The following is a 20,234-nucleotide window of genomic DNA, read 5'->3' on the forward strand; positions in this document are numbered from 1 at the left end:
TTTTCTTTAAAGTTCAATCATGTATGATAGTGGTTTGTACTTTTTTTTCGATAGTTTGGACAGTTTCTAATATTTAATTTTTATTACTGAATAATATTTTATTTTAATTATTGTCTTTAAATAATACTTCTCCGCTAAGTTAACCCCAAAGAAGAGCATTTCAAACAAAAAGGCATGTTAGAGTGTTGGAGAGGAGACACCACTACTACTAGGCTACTAAAGTACTACTACTACTCTTGAGTCTTTTCCGTCATCATATTTGAAACTCGGTGACAGTGTTATGTCTTGTCACCCATTTTTTCACTCCACCAATTTTGTTCATTTACTTTATTATGTTATAGTCTGTTCACCTATATTTTTTTTTTATTTCTCTTGTGGGACATTCACTTCGTATGATCAACGAATCTTGAAACAGTTTAGTGTTTTTTTTTTTCTTATTAAATTGTGCATCCACGGAAAGTGTTGCATTATTCATAAACAATCAAACCGGTCTGGTTCGAACTATGATTGGTGACATAGGCCGGGTTGGCGACATAGGCCGCACCTCTTTGGCCGATTCGGATCTGCCTCGTCCATAGATACATAGCTCAGTCAGTCTCACAATAATTCAAACCGGTCTGGTTGGAACTATTTTTTATGTAATTCGAACCAGCCCGGTTCGATTTACAAGGAAACCATCTCTCTCTATAATTCGAACCACCTTGGTTCGAATTACGTTCATTCTTAATTCGAACCAGGCTGGTTCGAATTATTAACAAAAAAAATCACCTAATTCAAACTAACCAGGTTCGATTTACTACCATTTAGAGTTCGAACCAACCTGGTTCGAATTATATAAAAATACGGTCTGGCTTATTACTGAAACGATTTTTGCTTTGGCGTATTTACGTTATTTTTTGACCCATTTGGCTTAATATGGTTTTTTACCCTAATATAAAAATAGAAGGTTATACTATTAAAAAGAATTTTAATTTCTATGACAAAATAAAGAGATTTCAAATATTTAAAGATAATTTTAAAATTTTTTACAATTTTTCTTTTAATATATTATAAATGAATAAATAGGAGGAGGGTAATTTTTTCGGCAATGGCGAGATACTAACAATTTTTTTTCGATAATGGTGAGATGTTGGAGTGGCGACACACTTCAATGGGTTATACAAGTTATTTCCTATATTATTTAGAATAATTATTCGAATACTAGGGATAATAATCATCTTCCCAAAATTTTAAATTAGTTTTTGGATTCACTAAAGATCGAACTCTTAACCTTTCAAATCTAGAATTTTAATACCATGTCATGATACAACTCATCTCAAAAGCTTCAACTGATAAAAAAATGTAACACTAATAATTATATCTTTAATACTCTCTAAACCTTCGTTATATTCCATTACCTCATCATACTTTCTCTAAAATAACTGTTCTCCATCTGGTCACCTTCTACAAAATTCTTTTTCCTTCTCGCAGTCTCCCAAAATGCTAAAAATATAGTAGTAGTGATAAAATACTTCCAAAATCACTACTGAAAATTAGGGTCATTATAGGTGAGAATCTCAAAAGAGTGAGTGTCCATACATTATTTGAAAAAAATGGTGTGAGATTTAATTTGTTCAAAAGAATACTGTTGCAGATTTAAATTATTTTCAACATGTAAGTTATTATTTTGTTAATGTATATATATATATATATATATATATATATATATATATATATATTTTACTGTTGATATTGTTTTTTTAAGTTATTAATATTTTAAATCATTTTAAATATTAATGTTAAGACAATGTAATTAGTAATATTAAAATTAAAATAATGTTTAAATGTTAATATTAGAATGTAAAATACAGAAAAATATATATTAGTTATATAAAAATAAATTTAGCATGTAAATAATTTTTAATATCTTTTATTGTTGATTGTTATCTTTACTGTGTAATAATTTGAGAATTATATATTATTATTAAATTTAAAAATATGACATGTCTTATATAATAATCTAGAAATGATAGATTATTATTAATTTAAAAAATATGACATTAATATTAATTTAGTGAATGTTGAATGTTAGTATATATATATATTTTAAATCAATATTATATATTAATATTTATATTCATATTTTTAATTATAGCAAATTATTATCGTATGTAGGATATTATTGTATAAATGCTAAATACTATATATTAATAATCATATGTTAAATCAATATTATATTATTATTCATATATGTGAATATTATATATATATATATATATATATATATATATAGATATATAGCATCTTATAATAATTTTTAGTGTAAGCACCCAACTTGGTTCTTAAAAAAATTTAGATATAAATTTTTTTCTCTTTGTTACCATAAAAGTTTTGGGATTGATTCTTTTTTTGAAGATAATAATTTATCTTACAATGATATTTTTTATCTAATTATTTTATAATAAAATTGATTAAAAATTTATTTGTTCATGTATATTAAAAATTTTATTGATATTGATAAAGTGATCAATCTATTTGACGAAAATAATTTTTATAGATCTTTAGAATGATATAAATTTATTAAAAATCAAAATATCTAATCTAAAATTATATTAGAGAAATAAACTTTTAAATGATGGCATGATTGTGTGAAGAATTTATCCCAATTATTATTTCTTTTTCCCTGTATATACAATAAAAATTATTTAATAACAAAAAAATTAGCTAAAATCAGTTATAACTTATTTTATTTAATATTTATTAATTATTATGTTAAATAAAAGAAATTCTGACTTTTTTTTTCTTTAACATTACCAATTCACAATATAGATCTACATATACATATAATACTTTATGATTTTTGCATTTATTGCTAATTATTGTATACACTAAATTGAAAATAGCTTGTACTAATATATTCCTGTTTGTAACAAGACTGAGCATGCATCAGCAATGAAATTGTGAAGAAGAGAGTGAAAAAAAGTGACTTTGCTGGCTTAGTCATTTTTTGTTCTAATTAAGTTTTTTGTTCTAATTAAATAAGATTTATAGGAGTTTACATGAATGGAAATATAAACTTAATTAATTACTTAGTTGAGCAAATTATGATATCTTGAAATAACTGAAAGGTGAAAGTTAACATTTAGTTAATTAGTATATTAATTGGAGTAACCAATAAAATACCCTTTCCTTCACTCATTAAGAGAAAAATGGCCCTTAAAAATTGTGATGAGTTCAACAAGCCAAAGTGCAATTAAAATAAGACAGATATATAATACATCCATATCCGTTTTTTAGATAACACAATAATTTTTTTTATAAGCAAATGTCTATCTTTGTTTTCCACATTTTAATTAATTTTTTTTTTTTTGTTTCATGAAGAATATATAAACACAATAAATTAGGAAATAATAAACGATTATGAACTATAAACATAATAAATTAGTTATTAATAAAGATATTTTTAAATAATTTTATAACCAATCCTTGATATTTAGGTTACTCAATTTCTTTTTTCTTTTCTTTAAAAAAAAGAAAGGTTAGTCAAAATTTATAGAGGAATTAACCAATTTACATGACAAATATTATAAACCAAATGCATAATATTTTAAGGGTAAAGTATTAAATTGGTCCATAGGGCCACTATGGGAGCTCTCGACCACCAAAGAGATTTTGGGGAAGAATCAAGTGATAGAATATAAGATGAGAAGACACCACATCCAACTCGAAACTTTAAGAGGTCAAATTAATGGATCTCTCATCTTATAAATTCCTCAATGTTTCTTATTTTCTTCAATGTGAGACTAATTTCACATACTTCACACTTGTAACATTAACAATCTCCCCCTCAAGTGTGAGCCTCCACATCAAGTATCAACTCCCCTCTAGCTCCTCCACCACATATGAGTATTCGTCTATCACACCGCTGTAGAACACCGTGGGATACGCTGCCGGGACCACCTTTGGCGGAAAGACTTTTGATGTTTCACCTTGAATACCCTTTAAAAGTTAAAACCAGTCCGATTAACTATCGGCTCTGATACCACTTGTTGGGATACCGTGGGGAGCTCTCGACCACCGGAAAAATTTCGGGAAAGAATCAAGTGAGAGAACATAAGATGGGTTTTGAGTTGGATGTGGTGTCTTATCATCTTATGTTCTCTCACTTGATTCCTCCCCGAAATCTTTCTGATGGTCAAAATTAAAGCTCCTCATGGTGGCCCAAGAAAAGTGATATATTTGAATCCAAAAAAATTTCATTTAACTTCAATGCAATCCCATTGTGAGATAAAAGTTAAATAATTAACGGAATATCTTACATGGCAGCAGTATAAGAATAAGGTTGATAATTTGGAGAACAAATATAAGTTCCAGAGGCACAAAATGAACCGTAAATGCATCAATACATTTATTTATCATTCTCTTTAGTTATATAGAAAATATTTTATTTAAATTGTAAAAAGAATAATAAATAAATATATTGATACATCTATAGTTGATTTTGTGTCTCTAAAGCTTGTACTTGTTCTCCATATTATCGACTTTGTTTTTGTATTATTGTTATATAGGACATTTTTTCGTTAATTATTTAATTTTGATCTCACGGTTGGACTATATTAAAACTAAATAATTTTTTTTTAATTCAAATAAGATACTTTAAACTTTAAGAACTAAAATAAGATTACGTTTAAACGTAAGAGAGCAATTTAATACTTTATCCGTATTTTAATGAATATTATTTAAAGGTGTATTATTGATTAATAATTTACTATATATATATAAGATGGAAATTTAGACTCTCAGTACTTATCTAAGTAGTTAAATGTGTGATCACTCGATTAATTTATTATAATAATAATAATCATAGTCTTCAATCCATCATAGGGAATAAAACATACAAAGACACATTGACATCATCATTGACTTTGTATATAGAATAAGAAACAAACTAAATGCAGCGAATTTAATGGTAGCTAGCGAGCTTTGCTTTGAGTTCTTTTCTTAATATCTTGCCGATTGAAGATTTTGGGATTGCGTCAATGAAAATTATTCTATGTAGCCTCTTGTAAAATACTACCTGTTCACAACAAATTAAATTAAAAAATGTCATGCATTGTCTTATTAATGAATTATCTTTTTATCAAATACAATTAATTAATATACATCATATATATTATATAATTTACCTGATTAGCTATAAAGTCCTTTACAGCATCTTCAGTAATAGGGTCATTTGATGACTTCACCACAAAAGCAACTGGTACTTCACCAGCTACATCATCGTTTTGCCTATATATGCATGTGTGTGCAACAAACCATTTAATTACTTATTATTACTCAATAATAATAATAATAATAATAATAATAATAATAATAATAATAATAATAATATTATTATTATTATTATTAGCTAATAGCTAGCTTAATTAATTTCAATGATGATATATATATATATATATATATATATATATATATATATATATATATATATAAAGTTTAATTATTCTCTTAGTCTTATAATTAAAAAAAATTTTAATTAGATTTTTATATTTTTTTTATTTTAATTTGGTTCTTGTATGAATTTTTTTTTTTAATTAGGTCTTTCGTAATTGATTTAATTGTATAGAGACTCAACTAAAGAAAAATTAGTACAAAGATTCAAATAATAAAAAAAAAAGTATAGAAACCCAATTAAAAAAAAAATTTAGTATGAGAACTAAATTAAAAAATATATATATAGAAACCTAATTAAAAATTTTATAAAATTATAAGGACCAACGGAATAATTAAACATATATATAATTATATATACTTACGGGACAACAGCTGCATCTTCAATGGAAGGGTGGCTCATAAGAAGGACTTCAAGTTCTACCGGAGCTACCTAATATTGTATATGATAAAATTAAAGGAATAATAATAAGCATAATTACCATGATATTAATTTATTAATTATATTTAGCTTTTGAGACTAAATAAAATATTTTTTAAAAAGATTACAGTAGTTATCAAAATCAAATCGCCAATTGGTGTTACTAAAAATGCTTTAATCATGTTATATTATTTTAGAAATTAAATCAACGCGTGGATTGCATTATATTTGTTTTGAAAATGTTAGTATCGTATTTAACATGAAAATCCATTAATAAAAATATGTAGATTAATTAAGAATATATACCTGAAAGCCTTTGAATTTGATGAGCTCCTTGAGTCTATCAACAACGAAAAGTTCATCATCATCATCCACATACCCAATATCACCGGTATGAAGCCAACCCTCTTCATCAATTGCTTCTGCTGTCGCCTTCTCATTATTCAGATATCCTACACAATATATTTGTTACATTAATTGTTTAATCATAAAGTATCATGTGTTAATGAAAAAAACATGAAATTAAAGAACATATATATAATTCAAAAAGATAGTAACTTGCCGTTCAATTTATAAAAGAGTTTCTCTAAAAATAATTAAATCCAAATATTGTTGTTTGGTGTTCTTCATTCTTCTATATACTATATCTTTAAATATTGTGAAATTGTAAAAATAAGAAAATTAGTATCCAATCTGTTTTAATATATTGGTTCGATTTTTGGAAAAATAAAAAAGGAACAAGCTGATATTTCAAAATAGGAGGGCGAGATAGAGAGAAAGAATATTATATTTTTATAAGTGACAAATATTTTTTGTATTTGATAAATCATTTATTCATTTGATTTAAGATTGTGTATGAATATTTGAATAATTATTTATAAAATAAATAAAATTATATTAAAATTTAATCTCTAATTTTTTTATTTTTTTTTTAAAATCTTTGGCCATTGAAAAATATTGCAAAATATCTACCAAGAGTAAAATTACTAAATATTAAAGATAAAAATATCTAAATTTTTTAATTATGTTTGTAAAAAAAAATCAAAATCCAATGCTAAAATATTTTTAGAGAATAAATATTTAATATTAAGCATTTTTGTCACATTTTAAAATATTCTACAAATATTTTTGTCCTTAGAAAAAGGAATTTTTATCATCAATTAAAAAAGTAAAAGATATTTTTATCATGTTTTCAAAAATCAAAGTAATTTTAATAATTTATTCTATAAAAATATCTTTGAATAATAAATAAAAAATATGGATCAAAATATATTGAGTACAATTAAATGATTTGATATATTTTAAATTAATAATACCTATTTATATTTGAGGTATCCAAGAAATTACCAAAATATAAGTTGCAGTGTTAAATAGAAAATCAGTTAAAAAAGTCTTTAAATTGCGTTTGTTTTTAAGTATGAAACATTAAGATATAAATATTGAGACATAAAAATTATATTGAGAGACAAATTTAAACATTATATTTTAAAATACTGAATTAATATATTTATTTATTATTTTTAACAAAAATATTAAGAAATACAACTTTTTTATTTTTTATTATTTATATATATTAATTTTTTATAATTATATATTTTTATTATTATATTTTTCTTGCAAAATATTGTATGAGGAAAAAAATAAGTATACATTACACTTTTATTTTTTTTTTTGTATTTGATTTTAGGACTGTTAAAATGGATTAAACTCATTGAACTAGTTTATATATATGTTTAAACTTTAAACAGATAAATTTTGTCTCTAAAATTAAACATGTTTAAAATATGGGCTAAACAAGCTGAACCAAATTTAATTGAAAAAAATGACGGATTAATTACAAATATATTTGTTCAGGATGATTAATTTTTTGATAGTCCCAAAGTAATTTTTACAACAATATATACCTTTTACATAAAAATAATTACACGTGAATTTTATCATGGTATATACCTTTCATAATCTGTTCACCTCAGATACAAATTTCACCCGGAGTATTATAAGAGAGAGAAGAGCCTGTCAGAGGGTCAATGATTTTCATCTCTGCATTTCTGATGACAGTACCGCATGATCCTAATTTAGTTGTCATTGGATGCTTTGCAAAACTTAACGACATTGATATCACTGGTCCTAATTCTGTCATTCCCAAAGCCTGCAAAGACATATTCATAAAAAAAGACTATTTACATAAAGATATTTTTATATGAAAATGATAATTAAAAATTTTTATATCGATAAGTTTACATATTTGATTAAATTACTTAATATTATAATAAATTTAATATGTCTATATTACAATAATTATGGTGGTTATATAAATATTAAAATTAAAATCATATTTTTTCTTATAATTTAATTATGTTTTTTTAGCAATACTTATAAAAAGTCGTTGTTTATCAGAAAAAAATATTTTTTAACTTTATCAATATTTTTTAAAATACTATAACTATAGTAGTCATTATAATATAATCATATTGACCTTAAGGTAGTGTTTGAAAGAGAGATAGAGATTAGAAAATTGAGACTGAAAAATAAAGACTGAATGACAGAAATTAAAATAAGTATCAGTATTGTGTTTGATATAAAATAGAAGTCAGAAATTGAAATAAAAATAAAATTCTAATTTAATTTGTACAAAAATTAAATTTAAAATTAATTAATTAAAGTAAAAATATTTTAAGCATAAAATGTTATTAAAATTTCAGTTTTCATTCCAAAAAATTTTAATATCTTATATTCTTATTTTTTAAAAATACTAAAATACTAAAATTTTAAAGATTTTTAATACCAATTTCTGAATCTAATATTATTTATCTACCAATCTCTGGACCTAATATATATTATTCATATATAGTATTTTTATATCGATAATTTTACATATTTAATTAAACTACTTAATATTATAATAAATTTTAATATGTCTATATTAAAGTAATTATAGTAGTTATATAAATATTAAAATTAAAATAATATTTTTTCTTATATTTTGATTATGCTTTTTTAGCAATACTTATAAAAATTCATTGTGTATCAGAGAAAAATATTTTTTAACTTCAACAATATTTTTTAAAATACTATAAGTATAGTAGTCACCATAATATAATCCTAATGACCTTAAAGTAGTGTTTGAAAAAAGAGTTTGAGATTAAGAGATAGAGACAAAGAAACAAAAGCTAAAATAAATATTAATATTGTGTTTAGCATAAAATAAAAGATAAATATTAAAATAAAAATAAAACTTTAATTTAATTTATACAAAAATTAAAAATAAAAAATTAATTAATTAAAATTAAAATATTTTAAATATAAAATATAATTAAAATTTCGGTTTTCATTCTCAAAAATTTTAATCTTAAGTCTTTACTTTTTTTTTAAATACTAAAATTTTAAAAATTAAAATTAAAATTTTAGTATCAGTCTGGGGCCTGGTATTATTTGTGTACCTGTCGAAGGATTGCTTGAGACAACCTACTATGAAAAGCCTCCTCAATGTCAGTTGCAAGCGAGGCACCTCCAGACATCACCATCCGGATGGAGCTAAGCTCATACTCCTCCACCGCAGGGTTCTTTGACAGTGCCACCACCAACGGCGGCACTGCCATCACTACTGAAACCCTCTGCTTCTCCACAAGTTCCAACATCGCCCTCATCTCAAACTTCTCCATAAGCAACACCCTACACCCTACTCTCATAGAACATAACATCACACAGTGTAGTGCGTAAATGTGAAACAAGGGTAGCACACAAAGCACTACATCCTCTTCCTTGAGGTGCAAGTTAGGGTTCTCTCCCTCCACCTGCTGAGCCACGTTTGTTACCAGACTCCGGTGTGTTAGAACCACACCCTTTGATAACCCCGTCGTGCCGGAGGAAAATAGAAGTGTCACCATGTCGTCAGGGTTAATATCCACCTCTGGCAGCTTTCCTTCATTTCTGGAAACCGTCGAGAAACTCATGCACTTCTCTGGTGGCTTGTCCACAGTTATCACCTATATTGTATAAATACAAAAACACCACAATTTTAAATGAAAAAAAGATAATAATATGTTGATACAAAAATAATGTATTTGGTATAAATATTACTATAAATGTGTTTTCTTCTTGTTGTTCTTGTTTGAGCTTGTGCACGTGCATGGCATGTGTGATGACGATTTTGGCCTTGGTGGCTTTGAGCTGCTTCGTGATTTCAAGAGATGTGTAAGAAGGGTTGGCAAGGGTGGACGCTGCGCCGAGCATAGAAGCAGCCCAAAAGGAGAACACGAATTCCGGAGAGTTTGGGAGTAGGATCATTATGATGTCACCTTTGCGGATTCCAAGGTTGAAAAGGCCCATGGCCAAGCTTCTAGAAGCGCGGTGGGTATCATCATAGGTATACTCCTTGCCATCGCTCGTGATGAGACACGGGCGGTTGGAGACTTGGGGAAGTTTTTGAAACGAATAAGTGTGGAGTGGAATGGTATTGTTGATAGGTATGTCTGGTAATTTTGATCTGAAGATGTGGGTAGTTTGGTAACTTTGGTTGATGAAGTTGGTTTTTTTTGGATCAACGGAATAAGTTGCTACTAATGATGGTGCCATGGTATCTACTTATTTCGTTTGTACGACCAAATTTGTTTGTTATCACACACACTTTAGTGATTGTGTTGTATCTAATGAAATATTTGGTTGTAGCTTGCTTGAAATTTATAAGGAATCGAGGGGAAGGGTTTTTGGTAATTTGGCTTGTCAGATGGTGGTAGCATATCACATGCATGCACGTGGACCGGTAGATACAAAAAATTAATGATCTTCACATTTTATATATATATATATATATATATATATACATATATCAGAAGTCAAGAGCAGGCACTAATACTTAATTTCGTTGGCATCTAAGAATCTTCTTTTCGTGACTAATTTGGTTGGAATTCAAATTGGCTATTCTCAATCAGTATTGAGTTATGATACCGTGAGTTTGTTATCTTTCATTAAAATTTGATTAGTAGAACTTTATTTTTTTATTTTACTAATATTTTTTAGGAAAATATAATCTCTTTCTCTTTTTATATGTATTATTAAATAATTATTAAAAAATTATCTTTTATATATTTATAAAATTGACTCTTTATTATAATATTCATAATAGAGAGAAGTTCTTTCAACTACAGGTGATTTTCAAAATTAAAGTTAATTTTAAAAGAAAAAAAAACCAACAAATAAACATTTTTTTATTATTAGTTTGTTGCAAACAATTTAAAAAAGAATACACACACAAATTCCATTTAAGTTCAATTACTGATATTTAGATTGCATGCACATACATCTAATAAAATTGAAAAAATTCTAGTAAATAAAATTGAAGTGACTAAATCACTTTCTCATTATCAAATACTAAAAATAATTAATCAAGGTATACAAAAATGTAACTCAATATTAAAGTTGTTTATATATTAACTATTTGATAAAATATATTAACTTAAAAAATTCTAATAAAGAAATAATTAAGTTTAATAAATGAGAAAATTATACTTTCCTCATATGCTAAAATGATACTCTTCGGTCTTCTCTCTTCTATTTGTAAAATGTTCACTCCCCCTCTTTTATAACTTTTAAAAAACCTCCTCTTTAATTCATTTAAAATTTTTTGTATTAACTAACATTAATTTTGCCTATTTTTTAAGAAAAAATAAATTATGTTTTACCAAAATATTCTATAATAAAAATTTTATTTTTTGTGATTAATTTTTTTTACTAAAATATCCTTTAACAAATTATTTTTTTATTGATTAAATTATATTTTTTCAAAATGTTTAAAAAAATTTAATGATTGAATTATTTTATCCTAAGATATTTTTCAATAATATTTTAATTAAAAAACTTATTTTGTAAAGATGTGAAGGAATGAGATGTTAATTTTTTAAATTTGGGATTTATCCATCACAGCTTATTTTTAAATTTTGATAAAGTTGTTAATAATTTTTAATAATTCTATGAAACAAATTATTTATTAATATTAATTATCATACATATTAACAGTGGTAAGATTTTTTTAATTTAATGTTAAAATAATATATATTGACATAAAAAAATTAATAATAAAATAAAAAAATAATCGTTAATAAAAACTTTGGTAAAATTACAATTTAACAATTAAAAAATATTAAAAGATATCTTAGAAAAAAAATTTTAATCATTAAAAATTTTTTAAAAGAATATTTCGATAAAAATACAATTTAATCAGTTAAAAAATAATTTAGTAAAGGGTACTTTAGTAAATAAAATTTAATCACAAGAAAATAAAATTTTTGCTAAAAAATATTTTTGTTAAAATTGATTTATTTTTTCTTAAAAAATAGATAAAATTAACGTTAGTTAACACAAAAAAATTTAAAATTAATTGAAAAGAAGGTTTTTTAAACATTATAAGAGATATGAGTGCATATTTTACAAATAAAGAAGAAATGATTAGAGTGTTATTTTAGTATCTTTTAAAAGAAGTGAGTAGAATTTTTTCTCTTAATAAATTAGTTTTGTGACATCAATAATTTAATTAACACAATAATTTTATATATAGAGACAGTAAAATCTAATAAAATATTTTTATATTTATTTAACATAATGGAGAAAAATTTAATAATTTAATAAAACAAATAAATAATACTATTATATATTACTAAATAATTTTTAAACTTCAATGGAAAATTTTTCTCAAATTTTTTATTTTAATAAATAAAATAAATGTAATAATTACCTAATTAAATAATTTTAAAAGTTTACCGAAATCCGTCAACCTCTCTTATTTCGTTTACACTGTGAATGAGATAATTTTATACGTATCTGGTTTACAGTATAAAGGAGATACGTGGAAGCTTATCTCGTTCACAGTGTGAACGAGATACAGTGAAACAATTTTTCAATAGCTATAAAAGGATGTATAACTCTTGGCATTCTCCACATTCATTTCATATCTTTTTCTGTCTCGTTTTCTCACAAAAATAAGGCAACAATGGCCAGCAATAGCGTATACATAGTTGTGTGTATTTACCCCAATTGTCGTATGAGAAATGGCGACAATGTGGTGATATTTAAGTGTGAGAATCCAATTCTGTTGCGCACTTAGCTTGTGAGTTCGTTGTTTGAGTTGAAAAGTTTGATATTGAGCAACCTTGGTGGCACATAAACGAGGAACGTCAGAAGGGTAGGGTATAGGTTGCTGGCAGGTAATAGAATATTCCAGTTTTGACTATTTCGTCTTATAGGGGACGAGCATGTGCGACTCATGTTCGACATTTATGGAAAAATCATGGCAGAGCAAGTGATGGAGCTTTCTATCGAGGTTGGAGATGTTGGTGGTAGTGGTTTTGTACACTCGATCTATGTATAGGACGACTGATCTCTCGCACCACCACCCACTCATGTAGTCGTTCCTGTGGAGGACATGGAGGTGGGTGAGGAAGACTCTGACAAAGAGTACATTGTTGATAGTGGCGACAATGATTCTTCTAAAGGGGCGATGACGAGAAGTTTGTACCGAAGATGTCCGTCGAAGCAGCTATGCGCTATGTTTTGCCTGACCCTCTCCCTTTAACCCCCTCGCCTGGTCTGCGATCTTTAGCACCCATATCCCTTCGAGCAGATCACTGAGTATCCGTCCTAACCTCCCTCGTACGCCTACGCCGATCCGGCACGCCTTGGAGAAGGTGGAGATCATCCCTTGACTGTCTGGCAGTGGGTTGTACGTCGGCGGGTAACTCGACGAGCCTCAGATCCTCCAAAACCTCCTTGCCTAACAGATGCCTAATACGGTAAGTCCCACGCCACCAATTGTAATAATACTCCTGGGTTGGCCTGGTGTCAAACGTGTGCAGAATGGAGATTCTGTGGCCTGGATCAAAACGGCTACGCCATCCGTCGTACTAATCGTAATGTCTGTCAGGCCACCACACATCCTCATCCCAGCCGGTGGATGTCAGGAGTCTGTCAGAAAAAATAAAGACAAGTAACTAGTATGACAGAGTTGACTGGGGTATATCTGTTGATTGTCATAATTTAACTCTAAACTTAGAAAAGCAAAGATAAATAAGACTTCAACAATACCTGTCACGGTTGACTGGAGTTTCAGGCACCTATTGCTCTCCATTGAACTGTCGCCTTACCTGGTGAAACTGCACAGACTGAGAGAACTGTGATATAACTAATAATTAGCACTTATGAACGAATGCAACATAAAACACTAAAATGAAAATGTGGTGTCAAACATGGTACTAACCTCATCGAATCGTAATTTGTCGATTGATACTCTCCATCGCAGGACCCTGGCTTCATGCTGATCTTTGCTCTGCTACTGCAATCCAACCAACCTGACACCAATCAAAAGAATAAAAGCAGTTCATTATGCAGAAGGTCGTAAGAAGTTACAAATTGATAACTAAATAAAGACATAAACAGTTGTTACCTCGCAGCCATAGGATACATGTAGATCGCTTGCTCCGGTGGACACCACTGAATAAATCTCTGGTATATGCAAGACATCAATAGCGTTCGTAACGCCTCGGTGTACCGCCGAGCACAGTGATTGGTATGTCCAGGCCAACACAGCCGAGCCCCAAGACAACGCTCGACACTGCCCAAAGTCTTCAAGAAGTGGGAACTAATACAGGTGGACCAAGTTGTTTGACTTGTTTGTCATCATATATCCTCCGATCAGTAACATGATGTAGCATCTAGCGCACTGTCTGAAGGTCTCTGGGTCGTCCGTCGGGGATATCTGGCAGACACGGTTCCGTAGCCATACGAGTTTCAGCGTGAACGGCTCCTTCTTCTGCGCCGCCTGCTGTGGAGTCGCTGAAGGCTTGATACCCAGCAGCTGCTCCACCAACTACCACGTGTCCGTGTTGTACCACCTACCGAAGTCACGGAAGCACCTCCAACAGGCTCCCCGTGGGCGTGTAGTCCTAGGTGGTACGCCACGTCCTGTAGGGTGATAGTGACCTCACCTCATGAGAGATGAAACGTGTGGGTATCCAGAAGCCATCGCTCTACGAATGTCGTAATCAGAAAATTGTTGAATTTGAAATTCCTGAGAGCATAGTGTCGCCGAATCCAGCCTCCCTCAGATACGGGACGATGGCTGGATGGAGGAAGGGTATGACTCACTCATCGGAATAGTAGAAGGCGAGACATCTGAAGAAAAAATATATGTTCACAATTATCAATAAGTAATTTTAAAACTTTTATTAGTTTTTTGAAGTTTAATGATCTTTATAATATCACTAAATTTTTAAATAGATTTCTATATTTTTTTATTAAATTCTTACACTGTGTTAAGTTTTGTAATTATATATTTTTAGTATAAAAAATATTAAAGTTAAATAAATATTTTTTTATAAATTATAGATATTTATAATTAAGAACATAATTAGATATTTAGTTATATATTTTTGAGAAAAATATTATTCTGTTAGTTTTAATATATTTGATATAAAAAAATCTAATTATAAAATTAAAAGTAGTATAATAACTAAATTAAAAAATATAAAAATCTAATTATAAATTTGATGAAACTAAAAGAAATAAAATAGAGTTCCAAACTAATAATTATGTAGTAATAATCTAACACAAGTGAAATAAAAGAGAGTTCCAAATTTGAACCGGTAACCTATTCCTAACTATACAAATTATATTATAGTTTTTGACGACTATCCTAATTAACTATGACTATATACACACATATATCTATATGGGATTGCATAAAATTCAACACAACAGAACTAACCGTTAAGTCGGCTATCCCGACATAATATAAAGTCTCGTTCAGCCTGTTGATATCTCCGTCGTTATCAGCTGTGTGCACCATCGTCGTATTTATCGATTATATGGTCAGAAAGAGGGTAAAAGAGAGAAGAAAGTGATTGAAAAGCCCAGTCAAATGCTGTCCACGAGTTATATATATAACCGTCGTTCAGCCTTATCTCGTTTACAATATACACATATTACGTTCACGTGTCTTATATCGTTTACAATATAAATAAGATACGTGTAAAATTATCTCGTTTAAAATATAAACGAGATAAGAGAGGCTGACGAATTTTGATATTAACTTTTAAAATTATTTAATTCAGTAATTATTATATTTATTTTATTTATTAAAATAAAAAATCCCACCTTCCCTACTAATAGGTAGTTTTTTGACTATTTGCTTTAAAAGTAGAAATTTATGAACTCATGGACGATGGAGACATGAAAATCCGTACACGCAGCAACGCATCTACGTGTAAGAGGAGTACAGTTCGTTAGGTTCCATTGGGTCAAAAATTTTGACGCATCTACGTGAGGAGTACATGCATTCCATATAATTATTTTTAACATGTAAATAATTTTACTAGATATAAATATAATAAAACCATAAAATATTTATATTTCAATATACACATTAGTAATGACTAGGCTTAGTCTGATCTCCTTTAAGAAAAATAATCTTGCTTCTTTGACTTACCAACTTGGTAGAGTGAGTCCTAAATATCACTGGCAAAGTTTATTTTACTCGAAATAAAATCACAAAAAATTCCTGGTTTTCAACTGGATTTGTCTTGTTAGGAGGATTACCGGTGGCTCAACATTGCAGGCTGTAAAAAATATTTATAAATTTAATATATTAATAATTAATAATTATTTTTTCTTTACCATTATACGAACCAAATGGCTTGTGTATTGCTCGGAAACAAGCAAACGGTCATAAAATATTGGAAAATTATTCAGTATTCCACACTACTTCAATGAAATATGGTATGTCATGTAAGAATAAATTGCTCATGCTATTTTTGTTATTTAGTGAGGAGTTAAATTCTTAAAATGTCCATCTTATTGATTAAAAAGACTAAAATAAAGCCGCTAAATGTTTTGGCTAGGTTGTTGCTCTTCTTTATTTATATATCCTTTTTTTTTTTGGGTTTAAGTTGAATGCATATGTCAGAGGATTAACTAGCTAGCATACCTAATAGAAGAAAAGAGATCCAACTAAAAGACGGATTTTTTATTTTAATATGGAAGAGTGGAGAGAGTTTTACGTTAATGTTGTAAAAAATAGAATTTTACAGTGTTATGGGGGCGCTGCTCTGTGTAAGCACAATACGCAGAATACGTATTGTACTGACAATACGCAGATTGTGTATTTACAATACGCAGACTGTGTATTGTAATTTAATATTAAAATAATACAATACGCAGTCTGTGTATTGTAATTTAATATTAAAATAATACAATACGCAGTCTGTGTATTGTCTTTATAAATTAAAAAAACATTAATCTGACAATTCGCACTCTGTGAATTCTATAGCCCCCATAATTTTGTAAAACACCATAATTTCCAATATTAAAGGATTACACTCATTTTTATCCAATATCCAAAAAAAATTAACCACTAAAAGACACCTATAAAGGCATTAATACTTACTTTTTTTATTTTTTAAAAATATTAGAATTAACATTGAGTCTATAGTTTAATTAAATAATTATATTATAAATAAAAATATAATATAATAATATGAGCATATATGATGTAATTAAAATTTTAATTTTTTTATTCTAATTCTAAAAGTTTTTATTATATTCTTTCTCATTTTTATTTAGTTTTTTATTTCTTAATACAATATCATATCAAAAAATTACATTGATTCTGGCTTATTTATTAAATTTGAGAATATAAAAACACATTTGTCGAATTAAAAGTATTTTTTCTATTTATTTATCTATCTTTTTATTTATTTTTTATAATTTTTCATCATCATAATTATCATTATATTGTTATTCTATCACTGCCACTATCTATTGCTATTATAATTGTTACTATAATTGTTGTTGTGGTCGTTATTATTGTTATTATTATTGGTTAACCGTGAACAAAATCTATTTAATTAATTAATTAATCAATAATAATAATTGTGACCAATTTTTTTTAATTCTTTTGTAAATGCAGTATTTGTTTAATTTAGAAAAAATAAATATTATTTAAATTATAATCATTTGCATAATTTTCTCTAGGTTATAATAAATGTATTAAGAATAGGTTTAATTATTCTATTGGTCTTTATAATTTTATCAAATTTATAATTAAATTTTTATATATTTTTTTAATCACGTTCTTATACTACTTTTAATTTTGTAATTAAATTAGTTTTGTATAAAAAATATTAAAATTAACAAAATATTTTTTTCAAAAAATCTGTGGTCAAAATTCTAATTAAATTATTAATTATGGATACATTCAATTTGCATAAAAATATTTTGTTAACTCAAAAGTATAACCATGAATAATTTATATAATAATTTTAGTAAATAAAAAATCAGTAATTTTGTGACAGTAAATACTACATACATCAGTGACTAAATTAACTGTATTTAATAAAATTTTATTTTTTTAATCATAAATTAATTAAAAAATACAATTCATAACATAAAAATTTAAAAATAGGATTATTATGTAATCATATTGATGATATCAAGTTAAACTTTTAGATAATTATTTATCATTAAAAGAAGAATCCCATTGTACTTAATTTAAAATATTAAAATAATTAATTATTTTATAGTACTATAATTAAAATATTAAAATAATTAAATTTAGTACAGTAGAATAATCAAATATATAATAAATAAATAATTAATTATTTTAGTGTACTATAATAAAATTTTTTATGAAAATCAAATGATATTTTTATACACAATAACTAAATTTTTTATATAAATTGCATGATTATTGAAATTTTTTATTTTAATGCACAAATTAATTATAATAATTTCTGAAATAAATAATTTAAAAAATATTTATCGAAATAAATATCCTCTCTTATCTCATTTAAAAAATATTTAAATTATTTATTTCAGTAATTATTATAATTAATTTATTTATTAAAATAAAAAATTCATAATTATTGTTGTGAGACTCGTTCAAAAAAAAAAAAGAAAAAAGAAAAAAAATAATACTATCTAGTGCAGGGTGCAGCTCAACCAAGACATATCACATATGGCTATTGGAAAAAATGGCTTTTAAAATTTACCAACAATAACAAGCTGACCACTTCAATCATAAAAAACTTGTTAAAGGAAAAATCGGTTGCATGTTCACCGCTCAGTCTTCGTGTTCATGTCATTATGTGTGTTTCATTCGTTAAATCTAAACTTTGTATTTTTTTATTATTATATCTAAATGGGTAAAATTATATATTTCAAAGACACCGGCATATATACGAACATCTTCCTAAAGTAGATGATAACAACAGTACATTGTATCCTTTAGATATATTGTAGAAATTAAAGTTACATCATTGACTTTGAAGTCTTACACATGCTTCATCAGTATGAAAATTCCTTATTCCTTAAATATTATTTTAAGTATAAGAAAAATTTGTATATAACTAGAAAATTCTATATTAATAAATTTAAAAATTATCTTCATATGTATTTTAGAAAACGATGAATGTTAATACGCTAAATAAAAGAGTAAAATTACAGTATTTTTTAAAATTAATTTGTTATTAAAAATATAAAATATAAAAATATTAAATTCTAAATTTTAAATTTTAAATTATAAATTTAAATTATTGAAATAAAATATAACAAATAAAAAATTAAAATTTCTTTAATTAACAAGAAATACAATACTACCTATTTAGTAAAGAGTGTTTAAATAATAAGTTTTGAAAATTATAATCTAACCATTTAAAACTATAAAATATTATGTGTAACCAAATTTTTTATACATTTGTGTATAAATATATATCTTATTTTATATATTTTTAATGTGTATTTCAATAATTATTTTATATAAATAATGAATTTAATAACTATTTTTATATACAGGTGGTATAGTTATTAACACTAAAAATAAAAATATATATATTTTTTATCAATACACTAAACCACTTAACCAGTTAACCACGCGTAAATAACTTAATGGATGTAGTAAAAAATTAAAAACCTTATGACGCACGCGTAGCTATCCCTATAATGTAGCCAGCCGCCTATGTTTATACGTGAAAATACTCAAAATAGAGTATTTATATTTCAACACATTTGTAAAGATTAAGCTTAGTCTGATCTCCTTCTAGAAAAAATAAATAAATAAAATCTTGCTTCTTTGACTTGACAACGTCGTAGAATAATGAGCACAACCTATGATAAAAATATATGAAAAATAGCGGCTACTCCAGTAATGATAAAAATATATTAAATGTCACATGTTGTTGATGATCTCGGATGAGGGTGTACACAAATCAGATTGGATTGGATATGGTCGAAAATTTGATTCGATCTATATAATTTTTATTGAATATGATATTCGTATTTTTTAGTGCTAGATTCGATTCGATCCGATTTAATCTGTACATGATCGAATATCAGATATCGG

The 20,234-nt window shown here is 26.4% G+C and overlaps 1 pseudogene; it reads right to left on the reverse strand.

Moving 5' to 3' along the window:
- Positions 1–4,942: 4,942 nt before the first annotated feature.
- LOC130965464 (4-coumarate--CoA ligase 2-like) lies at positions 4,943–13,306 on the reverse strand (annotated as a pseudogene).
- Between the last annotated feature and the right edge of the window lie 6,928 nt (positions 13,307–20,234).

The sequence above is a fragment of the Arachis stenosperma genome, chromosome 3 (genome assembly GCF_014773155.1).
Source record: "Arachis stenosperma cultivar V10309 chromosome 3, arast.V10309.gnm1.PFL2, whole genome shotgun sequence".
NCBI lineage: Eukaryota > Viridiplantae > Streptophyta > Magnoliopsida > Fabales > Fabaceae > Arachis > Arachis stenosperma.